Source organism: Saccoglossus kowalevskii, chromosome 22, assembly GCF_978046115.1.
Source record: "Saccoglossus kowalevskii chromosome 22, keSacKowa6.1, whole genome shotgun sequence".
In the NCBI taxonomy this organism is placed as follows: domain Eukaryota; kingdom Metazoa; phylum Hemichordata; class Enteropneusta; family Harrimaniidae; genus Saccoglossus; species Saccoglossus kowalevskii.
Window position 1 is genome coordinate 24,992,550 of NC_140662.1, and position 15,196 is coordinate 25,007,745.

General features: G+C 39.8%; 12 non-coding genes across 12 annotated transcripts; all 12 read right to left on the minus strand.

Moving 5' to 3' along the window:
* Positions 1–585: 585 nt before the first annotated feature.
* LOC146729322 (U5 spliceosomal RNA) lies at positions 586–705 on the minus strand. The gene has a single exon (XR_014928414.1). It is a non-coding gene; the product is annotated as a U5 spliceosomal RNA (small nuclear RNA).
* Positions 706–1,555: 850 nt separating this feature from the next.
* On the minus strand, positions 1,556–1,675 carry LOC146729323 (U5 spliceosomal RNA). Its single transcript, XR_014928415.1, has one exon. It is a non-coding gene; the product is annotated as a U5 spliceosomal RNA (small nuclear RNA).
* An 850-nt stretch (positions 1,676–2,525) lies between these two features.
* On the minus strand, positions 2,526–2,645 carry LOC146729324 (U5 spliceosomal RNA). Its single transcript, XR_014928416.1, has one exon. It is a non-coding gene; the product is annotated as a U5 spliceosomal RNA (small nuclear RNA).
* Positions 2,646–3,495: 850 nt separating this feature from the next.
* LOC146729325 (U5 spliceosomal RNA) lies at positions 3,496–3,615 on the minus strand. Its single transcript, XR_014928417.1, has one exon. It is a non-coding gene; the product is annotated as a U5 spliceosomal RNA (small nuclear RNA).
* An 850-nt stretch (positions 3,616–4,465) lies between these two features.
* LOC146729326 (U5 spliceosomal RNA) lies at positions 4,466–4,585 on the minus strand. The gene has a single exon (XR_014928418.1). It is a non-coding gene; the product is annotated as a U5 spliceosomal RNA (small nuclear RNA).
* Positions 4,586–5,435: 850 nt separating this feature from the next.
* On the minus strand, positions 5,436–5,555 carry LOC146729327 (U5 spliceosomal RNA). Its single transcript, XR_014928419.1, has one exon. It is a non-coding gene; the product is annotated as a U5 spliceosomal RNA (small nuclear RNA).
* Positions 5,556–6,407: 852 nt separating this feature from the next.
* LOC144353418 (U5 spliceosomal RNA) lies at positions 6,408–6,525 on the minus strand. Its single transcript, XR_013420809.2, has one exon. It is a non-coding gene; the product is annotated as a U5 spliceosomal RNA (small nuclear RNA).
* Positions 6,526–7,375: 850 nt separating this feature from the next.
* On the minus strand, positions 7,376–7,495 carry LOC146729328 (U5 spliceosomal RNA). Its single transcript, XR_014928420.1, has one exon. It is a non-coding gene; the product is annotated as a U5 spliceosomal RNA (small nuclear RNA).
* Positions 7,496–8,345: 850 nt separating this feature from the next.
* LOC144353446 (U5 spliceosomal RNA) lies at positions 8,346–8,465 on the minus strand. The gene has a single exon (XR_013420830.2). It is a non-coding gene; the product is annotated as a U5 spliceosomal RNA (small nuclear RNA).
* An 850-nt stretch (positions 8,466–9,315) lies between these two features.
* Positions 9,316–9,435, minus strand: LOC146729329 (U5 spliceosomal RNA). The gene has a single exon (XR_014928422.1). It is a non-coding gene; the product is annotated as a U5 spliceosomal RNA (small nuclear RNA).
* An 850-nt stretch (positions 9,436–10,285) lies between these two features.
* LOC146729330 (U5 spliceosomal RNA) lies at positions 10,286–10,405 on the minus strand. Its single transcript, XR_014928423.1, has one exon. It is a non-coding gene; the product is annotated as a U5 spliceosomal RNA (small nuclear RNA).
* An 850-nt stretch (positions 10,406–11,255) lies between these two features.
* Positions 11,256–11,370, minus strand: LOC146729331 (U5 spliceosomal RNA). Its single transcript, XR_014928522.1, has one exon. It is a non-coding gene; the product is annotated as a U5 spliceosomal RNA (small nuclear RNA).
* Positions 11,371–15,196: the final 3,826 nt, after the last annotated feature.

The following is a 15,196-nucleotide window of genomic DNA, read 5'->3' on the forward strand; positions in this document are numbered from 1 at the left end:
GATACTGTAACAATGTTGTTCAAAGTGAAAACCGTCTCGTCATTTCGGATATTATAATTAATCTTAGATTTCTTTTCGGCATAATGTCCAGTATGATTGTAACATTGTTTTAGCATATAGCACTTCAAAGTTTAGCTGCCAGTCAGTACAAACTGTTGATAGTCAACAATGTAATTAATAGTTTACCTTCATGATTTTTTTAATAACTTGCCCTTTCAGTCGACAGCTACTTCAACATATCCCTGTATCCGCTGGTGGAGGGCGCAACTCGTGCGAATTTGATGAGCTATCAAACCAAAGTGTAAATTTCTACAGAAGGTCAGTGCCCGGCCACAAAGATCCGCCAATTGGAAGTAATCTGTGAAATAAAAATGAAAAAAACAAACAAACAAAAAACGGCGATGTTGAATTTTGCCCAATCATACCCGGGCCTGATTAGACAGTCATGAAACCTGCCCGTCTGTTGTAAACCCGCCCGATAGAGCCTGGCCATCGTCGAAATTTGGATACTGAAAGATTTGGTCATCTGAATATCGTACATATTCAGGTTGCCGATTCAATTATTTCTAATATTTGTTTATTTATCGCCCCGCAATTGAGCGGGGTTATCAAAAATTTGATTATAGACTCATTAGTTGTTCCTCTGCACGGAAATCTTTAGTAAAAGGCGAAAGATTTATGCGGCCTGCAGAAAAACCAGAGTTAATTCGACATATGGTTGTGGTGTAATACATACGTTTCAGTGACTACAACTTCGGATAAGGTGAGTAAAGTGGGAAAACAAATATCTTTCGATTTTGTGTACTATGTGTAATTTCTTACAGAAACTTAGGTGGTTTGTTATTAAAGGCTAGACAAATAATTATGTTATACAAAATACATTATGAGGAACGCTGCCTTGAATATGAGAAATACATAATTTGCCCCTGCTTTCTGACCAATAAACGTTTAAGTCGCGCTCTATAGCGACGATACTGTAACAATGTTGTTCAAAGTGAAAACCGTCTCGTCATTTCGGATATTATAATTAATCTTAGATTTCTTTTCGGCATAATGTCCAGTATGATTGTAACATTGTTTTAGCATATAGCACTTCAAAGTTTAGCTGCCAGTCAGTACAAACTGTTGATAGTCAACAATGTAATTAATAGTTTACCTTCATGATTTTTTTAATAACTTGCCCTTTCAGTCGACAGCTACTTCAACATATCCCTGTATCCGCTGGTGGAGGGCGCAACTCGTGCGAATTTGATGAGCTATCAAACCAAAGTGTAAATTTCTACAGAAGGTCAGTGCCCGGCCACAAAGATCCGCCAATTGGAAGTAATCTGTGAAATAAAAATGAAAAAAACAAACAAACAAAAAACGGCGATGTTGAATTTTGCCCAAGCATACCCGGGCCTGATTAGACAGTCATGAAACCTGCCCGTCTGTTGTAAACCCGCCCGATAGAGCCTGGCCATCGTCGAAATTTGGATACTGAAAGATTTGGTCATCTGAATATCGTACATATTCAGGTTGCCGATTCAATTATTTCTAATATTTGTTTATTTATCGCCCCGCAATTGAGCGGGGTTATCAAAAATTTGATTATAGACTCATTAGTTGTTCCTCTGCACGGAAATCTTTAGTAAAAGGCGAAAGATTTATGCGGCCTGCAGAAAAACCAGAGTTAATTCGACATATGGTTGTGGTGTAATACATACGTTTCAGTGACCACAACTTCGGATAAGGTGAGTAAAGTGGGAAAACAAATATCTTTCGATTTTGTGTACTATGTGTAATTTCTTACAGAAACTTAGGTGGTTTGTTATTAAAGGCTAGACAAATAATTATGTTATACAAAATACATTATGAGGAACGCTGCCTTGAATATGAGAAATACATAATTTGCCCCTGCTTTCTGACCAATAAACGTTTAAGTCGCGCTCTATAGCGACGATACTGTAACAATGTTGTTCAAAGTGAAAACCGTCTCGTCATTTCGGATATTATAATTAATCTTAGATTTCTTTTCGGCATAATGTCCAGTATGATTGTAACATTGTTTTAGCATATAGCACTTCAAAGTTTAGCTGCCAGTCAGTACAAACTGTTGATAGTCAACAATGTAATTAATAGTTTACCTTCATGATTTTTTTAATAACTTGCCCTTTCAGTCGACAGCTACTTCAACATACCCCTGTATCCGCTGGTAGAGGGCGCAACTCGTGCGAATTTGATGAGCTATCAAACCAAAGTGTAAATTTCTACAGAAGGTCAGTGCCCGGCCACAAAGATCCGCCAATTGGAAGTAATCTGTGAAATAAAAATGAAAAAAACAAACAAACAAAAAACGGCGATGTTGAATTTTGCCCAAGCATACCCGGGCCTGATTAGACAGTCATGAAACCTGCCCGTCTGTTGTAAACCCGCCCGATAGAGCCTGGCCATCGTCGAAATTTGGATACTGAAAGATTTGGTCATCTGAATATCGTACATATTCAGGTTGCCGATTCAATTATTTCTAATATTTGTTTATTTATCGCCCCGCAATTGAGCGGGGTTATCAAAAATTTGATTATAGACTCATTAGTTGTTCCTCTGCACGGAAATCTTTAGTAAAAGGCGAAAGATTTATGCGGCCTGCAGAAAAACCAGAGTTAATTCGACATATGGTTGTGGTGTAATACATACGTTTCAGTGACCACAACTTCGGATAAGGTGAGTAAAGTGGGAAAACAAATATCTTTCGATTTTGTGTACTATGTGTAATTTCTTACAGAAACTTAGGTGGTTTGTTATTAAAGGCTAGACAAATAATTATGTTATACAAAATACATTATGAGGAACGCTGCCTTGAATATGAGAAATACATAATTTGCCCCTGCTTTCTGACCAATAAACGTTTAAGTCGCGCTCTATAGCGACGATACTGTAACAATGTTGTTCAAAGTGAAAACCGTCTCGTCATTTCGGATATTATAATTAATCTTAGATTTCTTTTCGGCATAATGTCCAGTATGATTGTAACATTGTTTTAGCATATAGCACTTCAAAGTTTAGCTGCCAGTCAGTACAAACTGTTGATAGTCAACAATGTAATTAATAGTTTACCTTCATGATTTTTTTAATAACTTGCCCTTTCAGTCGACAGCTACTTCAACATATCCCTGTATCCGCTGGTAGAGGGCGCAACTCGTGCGAATTTGATGAGCTATCAAACCAAAGTGTAAATTTCTACAGAAGGTCAGTGCCCGGCCACAAAGATCCGCCAATTGGAAGTAATCTGTGAAATAAAAATGAAAAAAACAAACAAACAAAAAACGGCGATGTTGAATTTTGCCCAAGCATACCCGGGCCTGATTAGACAGTCATGAAACCTGCCCGTCTGTTGTAAACCCGCCCGATAGAGCCTGGCCATCGTCGAAATTTGGATACTGAAAGATTTGGTCATCTGAATATCGTACATATTCAGGTTGCCGATTCAATTATTTCTAATATTTGTTTATTTATCGCCCCGCAATTGAGCGGGGTTATCAAAAATTTGATTATAGACTCATTAGTTGTTCCTCTGCACGGAAATCTTTAGTAAAAGGCGAAAGATTTATGCGGCCTGCAGAAAAACCAGAGTTAATTCGACATATGGTTGTGGTGTAATACATACGTTTCAGTGACCACAACTTCGGATAAGGTGAGTAAAGTGGGAAAACAAATATCTTTCGATTTTGTGTACTATGTGTAATTTCTTACAGAAACTTAGGTGGTTTGTTATTAAAGGCTAGACAAATAATTATGTTATACAAAATACATTATGAGGAACGCTGCCTTGAATATGAGAAATACATAATTTGCCCCTGCTTTCTGACCAATAAACGTTTAAGTCGCGCTCTATAGCGACGATACTGTAACAATGTTGTTCAAAGTGAAAACCGTCTCGTCATTTCGGATATTATAATTAATCTTAGATTTCTTTTCGGCATAATGTCCAGTATGATTGTAACATTGTTTTAGCATATAGCACTTCAAAGTTTAGCTGCCAGTCAGTACAAACTGTTGATAGTCAACAATGTAATTAATAGTTTACCTTCATGATTTTTTTAATAACTTGCCCTTTCAGTCGACAGCTACTTCAACATATCCCTGTATCCGCTGGTAGAGGGCGCAACTCGTGCGAATTTGATGAGCTATCAAACCAAAGTGTAAATTTCTACAGAAGGTCAGTGCCCGGCCACAAAGATCCGCCAATTGGAAGTAATCTGTGAAATAAAAATGAAAAAAACAAACAAACAAAAAACGGCGATGTTGAATTTTGCCCAAGCATACCCGGGCCTGATTAGACAGTCATGAAACCTGCCCGTCTGTTGTAAACCCGCCCGATAGAGCCTGGCCATCGTCGAAATTTGGATACTGAAAGATTTGGTCATCTGAATATCGTACATATTCAGGTTGCCGATTCAATTATTTCTAATATTTGTTTATTTATCGCCCCGCAATTGAGCGGGGTTATCAAAAATTTGATTATAGACTCATTAGTTGTTCCTCTGCACGGAAATCTTTAGTAAAAGGCGAAAGATTTATGCGGCCTGCAGAAAAACCAGAGTTAATTCGACATATGGTTGTGGTGTAATACATACGTTTCAGTGACTACAACTTCGGATAAGGTGAGTAAAGTGGGAAAACAAATATCTTTCGATTTTGTGTACTATGTGTAATTTCTTACAGAAACTTAGGTGGTTTGTTATTAAAGGCTAGACAAATAATTATGTTATACAAAATACATTATGAGGAACGCTGCCTTGAATATGAGAAATACATAATTTGCCCCTGCTTTCTGACCAATAAACGTTTAAGTCGCGCTCTATAGCGACGATACTGTAACAATGTTGTTCAAAGTGAAAACCGTCTCGTCATTTCGGATATTATAATTAATCTTAGATTTCTTTTCGGCATAATGTCCAGTATGATTGTAACATTGTTTTAGCATATAGCACTTCAAAGTTTAGCTGCCAGTCAGTACAAACTGTTGATAGTCAACAATGTAATTAATAGTTTACCTTCATGATTTTTTTAATAACTTGCCCTTTCAGTCGACAGCTACTTCAACATATCCCTGTATCCGCTGGTGGAGGGCGCAACTCGTGCGAATTTGATGAGCTATCAAACCAAAGTGTAAATTTCTACAGAAGGTCAGTGCCCGGCCACAAAGATCCGCCAATTGGAAGTAATCTGTGAAATAAAAATGAAAAAAACAAACAAACAAAAAACGGCGATGTTGAATTTTGCCCAAGCATACCCGGGCCTGATTAGACAGTCATGAAACCTGCCCGTCTGTTGTAAACCCGCCCGATAGAGCCTGGCCATCGTCGAAATTTGGATACTGAAAGATTTGGTCATCTGAATATCGTACATATTCAGGTTGCCGATTCAATTATTTCTAATATTTGTTTATTTATCGCCCCGCAATTGAGCGGGGTTATCAAAAATTTGATTATAGACTCATTAGTTGTTCCTCTGCACGGAAATCTTTAGTAAAAGGCGAAAGATTTATGCGGCCTGCAGAAAAACCAGAGTTAATTCGACATATGGTTGTGGTGTAATACATACGTTTCAGTGACCACAACTTCGGATAAGGTGAGTAAAGTGGGAAAACAAATATCTTTCGATTTTGTGTACTATGTGTAATTTCTTACAGAAACTTAGGTGGTTTGTTATTAAAGGCTAGACAAATAATTATGTTATACAAAATACATTATGAGGAACGCTGCCTTGAATATGAGAAATACATAATTTGCCCCTGCTTTCTGACCAATAAACGTTTAAGTCGCGCTCTATAGCGACGATACTGTAACAATGTTGTTCAAAGTGAAAACCGTCTCGTCATTTCGGATATTATAATTAATCTTAGATTTCTTTTCGGCATAATGTCCAGTATGATTGTAACATTGTTTTAGCATATAGCACTTCAAAGTTTAGCTGCCAGTCAGTACAAACTGTTGATAGTCAACAATGTAATTAATAGTTTACCTTCATGATTTTTTTAATAACTTGCCCTTTCAGTCGACAGCTACTTCAACATATCCCTGTATCCGCTGGTAGAGGGCGCAACTCGTGCGAATTTGATGAGCTATCAAACCAAAGTGTAAATTTCTACAGAAGGTCAGTGCCCGGCCACAAAGATCCGCCAATTGGAAGTAATCTGTGAAATAAAAATGAAAAAAACAAACAAACAAAAAACGGCGATGTTGAATTTTGCCCAAGCATACCCGGGCCTGATTAGACAGTCATGAAACCTGCCCGTCTGTTGTAAACCCGCCCGATAGAGCCTGGCCATCGTCGAAATTTGGATACTGAAAGATTTGGTCATCTGAATATCGTACATATTCAGGTTGCCGATTCAATTATTTCTAATATTTGTTTATTTATCGCACCGCAATTGAGCGGGGTTATGAAAAATTTGATTATAGACTCATTAGTTGTTCCTCTGCACGGAAATCTTTAGTAAAAGGCGAAAGATTTATGCGGCCTGCAGAAAAACCAGAGTTAATTCGACATATGGTTGTGGTGTAATACATACGTTTCAGTGACCACAACTTCGGATAAGGTGAGTAAAGTGGGAAAACAAATATCTTTCGATTTTGTGTACTATGTGTAATTTCTTACAGAAACTTAGGTGGTTTGTTATTAAAGGCTAGACAAATAATTATGTTATACAAAATACATTATGAGGAACGCTGCCTTGAATATGAGAAATACATAATTTGCCCCTGCTTTCTGACCAATAAACGTTTAAGTCGCGCTCTATAGCGACGATACTGTAACAATGTTGTTCAAAGTGAAAACCGTCTCGTCATTTCGGATATTATAATTAATCTTAGATTTCTTTTCGGCATAATGTCCAGTATGATTGTAACATTGTTTTAGCATATAGCACTTCAAAGTTTAGCTGCCAGTCAGTACAAACTGTTGATAGTCAACAATGTAATTAATAGTTTACCTTCATGATTTTTTTAATAACTTGCCCTTTCAGTCGACAGCTACTTCAACATATCCCTGTATCCGCTGGTAGAGGGCGCAACTCGTGCGAATTTGATGAGCTATCAAACCAAAGTGTAAATTTCTACAGAAGGTCAGTGCCCGGCCACAAAGATCCGCCAATTGAAAGTAATCTGTGAAATAAAAATGAAAAAAACAAACAAACAAAAAACGGCGATGTTGAATTTTGCCCAAGCATACCCGGGCCTGATTAGACAGTCATGAAACCTGCCCGTCTGTTGTAAACCCGCCCGATAGAGCCTGGCCATCGTCGAAATTTGGATACTGAAAGATTTGGTCATCTGAATATCGTACATATTCAGGTTGCCGATTCAATTATTTCTAATATTTGTTTATTTATCGCCCCGCAATTGAGCGGGGTTATCAAAAATTTGATTATAGACTCATTAGTTGTTCCTCTGCACGGAAATCTTTAGTAAAAGGCGAAAGATTTATGCGGCCTGCAGAAAAACCAGAGTTAATTCGACATATGGTTGTGGTGTAATACATACGTTTCAGTGACCACAACTTCGGATAAGGTGAGTAAAGTGGGAAAACAAATATCTTTCGATTTTGTGTACTATGTGTAATTTCTTACAGAAACTTAGGTGGTTTGTTATTAAAGGCTAGACAAATAATTATGTTATACAAAATACATTATGAGGAACGCTGCCTTGAATATGAGAAATACATAATTTGCCCCTGCTTTCTGACCAATAAACGTTTAAGTCGCGCTCTATAGCGACGATACTGTAACAATGTTGTTCAAAGTGAAAACCGTCTCGTCATTTCGGATATTATAATTAATCTTAGATTTCTTTTCGGCATAATGTCCAGTATGATTGTAACATTGTTTTAGCATATAGCACTTCAAAGTTTAGCTGCCAGTCAGTACAAACTGTTGATAGTCAACAATGTAATTAATAGTTTACCTTCATGATTTTTTTAATAACTTGCCCTTTCAGTCGACAGCTACTTCAACATATCCCTGTATCCGCTGGTAGAGGGCGCAACTCGTGCGAATTTGATGAGCTATCAAACCAAAGTGTAAATTTCTACAGAAGGTCAGTGCCCGGCCACAAAGATCCGCCAATTGGAAGTAATCTGTGAAATAAAAATGAACAAAACAAACAAACAAAAAACGGCGATGTTGAATTTTGCCCAAGCATACCCGGGCCTGATTAGACAGTCATGAAACCTGCCCGTCTGTTGTAAACCCGCCCGATAGAGCCTGGCCATCGTCGAAATTTGGATACTGAAAGATTTGGTCATCTGAATATCGTACATATTCAGGTTGCCGATTCAATTATTTCTAATATTTGTTTATTTATCGCCCCGCAATTGAGCGGGGTTATCAAAAATTTGATTATAGACTCATTAGTTGTTCCTCTGCACGGAAATCTTTAGTAAAAGGCGAAAGATTTATGCGGCCTGCAGAAAAACCAGAGTTAATTCGACATATGGTTGTAGTGTAATACATACGTTTCAGTGACCACAACTTCGGATAAGGTGAGTAAAGTGGGAAAACAAATATCTTTCGATTTTGTGTACTATGTGTAATTTCTTACAGAAACTTAGGTGGTTTGTTATTAAAGGCTAGACAAATAATTATGTTATACAAAATACATTATGAGGAACGCTGCCTTGAATATGAGAAATACATAATTTGCCCCTGCTTTCTGACCAATAAACGTTTAAGTCGCGCTCTATAGCGACGATACTGTAACAATGTTGTTCAAAGTGAAAACCGTCTCGTCATTTCGGATATTATAATTAATCTTAGATTTCTTTTCGGCATAATGTCCAGTATGATTGTAACATTGTTTTAGCATATAGCACTTCAAAGTTTAGCTGCCAGTCAGTACAAACTGTTGATAGTCAACAATGTAATTAATAGTTTACCTTCATGATTTTTTTAATAACTTGCCCTTTCAGTCGACAGCTACTTCAACATATCCCTGTATCCGCTGGTAGAGGGCGCAACTCGTGCGAATTTGATGAGCTATCAAACCAAAGTGTAAATTTCTACAGAAGGTCAGTGCCCGGCCACAAAGATCCGCCAATTGGAAGTAATCTGTGAAATAAAAATGAAAAAAACAAACAAACAAAAAACGGCGATGTTGAATTTTGCCCAAGCATACCCGGGCCTGATTAGACAGTCATGAAACCTGCCCGTCTGTTGTAAACCCGCCCGATAGAGCCTGGCCATCGTCGAAATTTGGATACTGAAAGATTTGGTCATCTGAATATCGTACATATTCAGGTTGCCGATTCAATTATTTCTAATATTTGTTTATTTATCGCCCCGCAATTGAGCGGGGTTATCAAAAATTTGATTATAGACTCATTAGTTGTTCCTCTGCACGGAAATCTTTAGTAAAAGGCGAAAGATTTATGCGGCCTGCAGAAAAACCAGAGTTAATTCGACATATGGTTGTGGTGTAATACATACGTTTCAGTGACCACAACTTCGGATAAGGTGAGTAAAGTGGGAAAACAAATATCTTTCGATTTTGTGTACTATGTGTAATTTCTTACAGAAACTTAGGTGGTTTGTTATTAAAGGCTAGACAAATAATTATGTTATACAAAATACATTATGAGGAACGCTGCCTTGAATATGAGAAATACATAATTTGCCCCTGCTTTCTGACCAATAAACGTTTAAGTCGCGCTCTATAGCGACGATACTGTAACAATGTTGTTCAAAGTGAAAACCGTCTCGTCATTTCGGATATTATAATTAATCTTAGATTTCTTTTCGGCATAATGTCCAGTATGATTGTAACATTGTTTTAGCATATAGCACTTCAAAGTTTAGCTGCCAGTCAGTACAAACTGTTGATAGTCAACAATGTAATTAATAGTTTACCTTCATGATTTTTTTAATAACTTGCCCTTTCAGTCGACAGCTACTTCAACATATCCCTGTATCCGCTGGTAGAGGGCGCAACTCGTGCGAATTTGATGAGCTATCAAACCAAAGTGTAAATTTCTACAGAAGGTCAGTGCCCGGCCACAAAGATCCGCCAATTGGAAGTAATCTGTGAAATAAAAATGAAAAAAACAAACAAACAAAAAACGGCGATGTTGAATTTTGCCCAAGCATACCCGGGCCTGATTAGACAGTCATGAAACCTGCCCGTCTGTTGTAAACCCGCCCGATAGAGCCTGGCCATCGTCGAAATTTGGATACTGAAAGATTTGGTCATCTGAATATCGTACATATTCAGGTTGCCGATTCAATTATTTCTAATATTTGTTTATTTATCGCCCCGCAATTGAGCGGGGTTATCAAAAATTTGATTATAGACTCATTAGTTGTTCCTCTGCACGGAAATCTTTAGTAAAAGGCGAAAGATTTATGCGGCCTGCAGAAAAACCAGAGTTAATTCGACATATGGTTGTGGTGTAATACATACGTTTCAGTGACCACAACTTCGGATAAGGTGAGTAAAGTGGGAAAACAAATATCTTTCGATTTTGTGTACTATGTGTAATTTCTTACAGAAACTTAGGTGGTTTGTTATTAAAGGCCAGACAAATAATTATGTTATACAAAATACATTATGAGGAACGCTGCCTTGAATATGAGAAATACATAATTTGCCCCTGCTTTCTGACCAATAAACGTTTAAGTCGCGCTCTAGAGCGACGATACTGTAACAATGTTGTTCAAAGTGAAAACCGTCTCGTCATTTCGGATATTATAATTAATCTTAGATTTCTTTTCGGCATAATGTCCAGTATGATTGTAACATTGTTTTAGCATATAGCACTTCAAAGTTTAGCTGCCAGTCAGTACAAACTGTTGATAGTCAACAATGTAATTAATAGTTTACCTTCCTGATTTTTTTAATAACTTGCCCTTTCAGTCGACAGCTACTTCAACATATCCCTGTATCCGCTGGTAGAGGGCGCAACTCGTGCGAATTTGATGAGCTATCAAACCAAAGTGTAAATTTCTACAGAAGGTCAGTGCCCGGCCACAAAGATCCGCCAATTGGAAGTAATCTGTGAAATAAAAATGAAAAAAACAAACAAACAAAAAACGGCGATGTTGAATTTTGCCCAAGCATACCCGGGCCTGATTAGACAGTCATGAAACCTGCCCGTCTGTTGTAAACCCGCCCGATAGAGCCTGGCCATCGTCGAAATTTGGATACTGAAAGATTTGGTCATCTGAATATCGTACATATTCAGGTTGGCGATTCAATTATTTCTAATATTTGTTTATTTATCGCCCCGCAATTGAGCGGGGTTATCAAAAATTTGATTATAGACTCATTAGTTGTTCCTCTGCACGGAAATCTTTAGTAAAAGGCGATTTTTGATTTAGGAGGTTAAATCAATCAATCAATCATTCATCAAGAAGACGAAATGAGATTACAGGCCCCTCCTAGGCAGGCCAGCCTTGCTGGATCTCACCACATAAGACTTCGAGTCCTCCTGCCTGATGTTATGTAGCCTGAATGTCTATGGAAAAGTCCAAAAGCAACAGAAACAGAGATGTGTAACTTTGAATTGATTGCGATAATCGATGAACCGTAGTGATGCTGAGCTCGGGCCATTATGATTAAGTTTGAGAACTGGGTTGATTGGTCAGGTGGAGTGGTTGCCACAGGGAGACGTATTTCGCTCTGGAGAAACGCAGTTGATCAGTCTGGAGTCGTCTTTTGATGTCTTCATTGATGTTCAAAATGGCTGATTCAGATGACAAGTGGATGTTTTCAAAGGCGGCTTTACATCTGGTCTTCCAAATATGGAGTTTAACTAGGTTAATGATGTAAAGGGCGGAGTTGTTGGGAAATGACGTGTGCACGGGGTCAGCTAAGCTGTAGATGATGAGGTTGGATGTACAGACGTTTAAGAGACCAAAGTGACGAAAAATGAAGCTTTCCACCCAAGACCATAGGGAAGCCGAAAAATCGCAAGAAATAAACATGTGATGTATTGTCTCTGGCATAGTACAAGAGAGACGAGGACACATTTGACTGGTGGCGTATCCCCATCTATGCATCATAATGGTGGTGGTAAGTGCATTATGGATTATTCTCCAAGACAGGTCCCTCATGTTCATGTCCAGAAGAGGGGCATGAACTCTGTGCCAAATAGTGTTCCAGTCGAGACAGCCCTTCAACTCCATCACACGTGGGTATATAGAAGCTTGATTCAGGAGTAAGCCATATAACTCTTTCGTGGTGGCTTTATTGCAAATAATGTTGTTGTCCATTCTATTTACTGTACGAGCAAGGGTGATGATAGAAGCATACCAGGGAGGTTCTGGTGGGAAGTGTGGGCCAATGTTTGACCACATGTTCGGCAGAAGACACCTGAGATCTGAGGCACAGTATGCCTTGGTGAAATAGCAGCAGGGACGATCATGGAAGCATGAGAAAACAGTTTTCAACAGCAGAGCATTTGCCATGCTGTGGAGATGTACGAGGCCCCAACCCCCCTTCGTCATAGGCAGGTGAATAACATCGCGGCGGACCTTTTCCTTTCTTCCTCCCCAAAAGAAGCGGAATATATCAACTTGAATCTGTTTTAAGATTGGGGTTGGGCAGGGGAAGATGGGAGCGATATAATAAAACAAGGGGATGGCAAGAGAGTTGAGAATGGTGGTTTTGCCAGCTAAGGTGAGACGTCTAGATCTCCAGGACGTGAGCATATTTCTCAGCTTGTTGTGTCTAATGGACCAGTTTTCTGATGGCATGTCCTCGTTTGAGATCCAAACCCCATTGACTTTAAGTCTCTTGTTATTGAAAGATATGCCACTTGGAGAGTCCACTCTGTGTTTCCAGCTTCCAGCCCACATGCCTTTGGTCTTTTGCTTATTCAGTCGGGATCCGGATGCTAAACCAAAACGCTCACTGATGGACATCAGAGCTTCCAAGGACTCTGAGCTGGTAATAATGGCAGTGTTGTCATCGGCGTACTGGAAGAGTTTGGATGGTGAGGGAGCTCCTGGCAGGTTAAACCCTTGGATGCACGGGGATTGCCTAACTGCAGCAGCAAAGGGTTCAATGTAAAGGGTGTACAGCAGTGGTGAAATGGGGCAGCCCTGCCGCACACCTCTTGAAAGGGGAAAGGCTTTTGAGAGGAACCCATTAACCAGAACTGAGCTGTGGATGTCATTATAGAAGGTCTGAATGGTTTGGATGAACGAGGGGCCAAAATTCATTCTCTGCAGAACCTTTACAAGGAAGGGCCACTCAACACGGTCGAAAGCCTTTTGCTGGTCTAGCGATACCAGAGCACAGGGAAAGTTGCGTTCATTGGCAAGGTAGACAATGTCTCGAATAACCTGGACGTTCTCCTGGATGGACCTCCCAGGGACTCCACACGTTTGGTATGGAGACAGCAGGTGAGAGGTAACAGATTTTAAACGGTTGCAGAAGGATTTGGAGATGAGCTTGTAATCGGTGTTGAGTAGGGAAATTGGCCGTTTGTTTTGTGGGCTCAAGTGGGCATTTTCGTTAGCTGGAGTGGAGGAATCACCGGGTTTGTTCAACAGGATGATGGTACCATGGCGCTGGGAGGACGAGAGTTTCCCAAGCTCAAGTTCTTGATTGAGTACTTCAGTGAGGTCTTCCCCTATAAAACGCCAACATGCAGAATAAAATTCCTTAGGTAATCCATCACTTCCGGGGGTTTTGTGGTTTTGCATGCAGCGAAGTGACTGTTGAACCTCTGCAGAGGTGAGAGGCCCCTCCAGAGTAGATTGCTGATTAGGTGAGAGTTTGTTAGAAATTTTAGATAGGAAGAACTCCTGTTCCGTGGTGTTGAGACAAGGTTCAGCCGTGTACAGCGTTTGGTAAAAGTCGATGAGGGTTTCAGAGATTTTATCCTGAGAATGGTGAATAGTACCATGTTTATTCAAGATGGCAGTGATGAGTTTCTCCTTTCCTCTGCGATGTTCCCGGCTGAAGAAGTATCTGGAGCATTTCTCATCCATATCCAGTTTTTGCACACGGGCCCGGATCTTGACTCCCTGCAAGCGCTTGGCTTTAAGCTTATTAATTTTGTTTTTAATTTCGTGGTAGTTGTCTAGGGTTGGCTTGGAGCGATCTCCCTGATTCAGTTTTGATGTATAGAGCACAAGCTGTTGATGGAGCGATTCCAACGCTGCCTTGTGGGCTTTTGCCTTGCGATGAGAATGGGACTTCAGAAGAAGCTGCATACGATGTTTTATCATATCCCACCAATCTGCCATGGTGTTGAAAGCTGGTTGCAGTGTCTTCCACTTGTTATAATGCTCTTCTAGGTCTTTAGTAATTTTAGGGTCCTGGAAAAGAGACGTGTTACACTTCCAAACTCCTGGGCCACGATGTGGGGAGGAGAAAGGAGAAATAGAGAGTTTCATAAACTCATGATCAGATAGCGAACAAGGAGAAATGCTAGTTTCAGTGTTTAAGCAGATGGAGACGTAAAATCTGTCAAGCCGGGAGGCAGTGGTGTTATTAGCATCCCGCCAGGTAAACTCCTGAGCAGTAGGGTGGTCTTTGCGCCAAGAATCGACCATGGAGAAATCACTGACCAGTTGGCAAAGTTGCCTACTACCGACAAAGGAGTGACGACTGGAAAGTGAACCACCACATTTGTCATTGGTGGACTCGATGCAGTTAAAGTCTCCTCCAAGTACAATTGGGAAGCCGCTGCCACAGAATTCATGAAGTGAGTTGAAAAAATCAGACCTACGCCCAGGGACATTAGGCCCATAAATGTTGACCAGAGTTAAAGGTGACCCGCTGACTTTAACTGTACAGGCGATTACTCTACCATCGCCGTCTTTCATGATGTTAGTTGGAGAAATGCCAGAGTTTGGCGAAAACAAAATCCCAACACCCTTGCTGTTGTTAGCGCCGATACTCCAAATGGCCTCGCCTCCCCACTCGCACGTCCACTGTTGTTCTTCTGCAAGAGTGCTGACATGAGCTTCCTGGATGAAAACAATGTTGTAGTTGTTACGGCAGTCTGAAAAAAGCTGAGCACGTTTATTGTACTCTTTTAAACCATTAGTATTGATGGTGAGTATGGACAGAGAAGCCATAATAAGGGGTAGGGTGGTGTGAAGCATGACGAGTTAGGTGATGTAATAATAGTCAAAGAAGGATGAGTCCTTGGCCAGAACAAACTCAGGATGGCAGTTGCAGCAGTGGGAAAGCCATTCTGAGGTGTT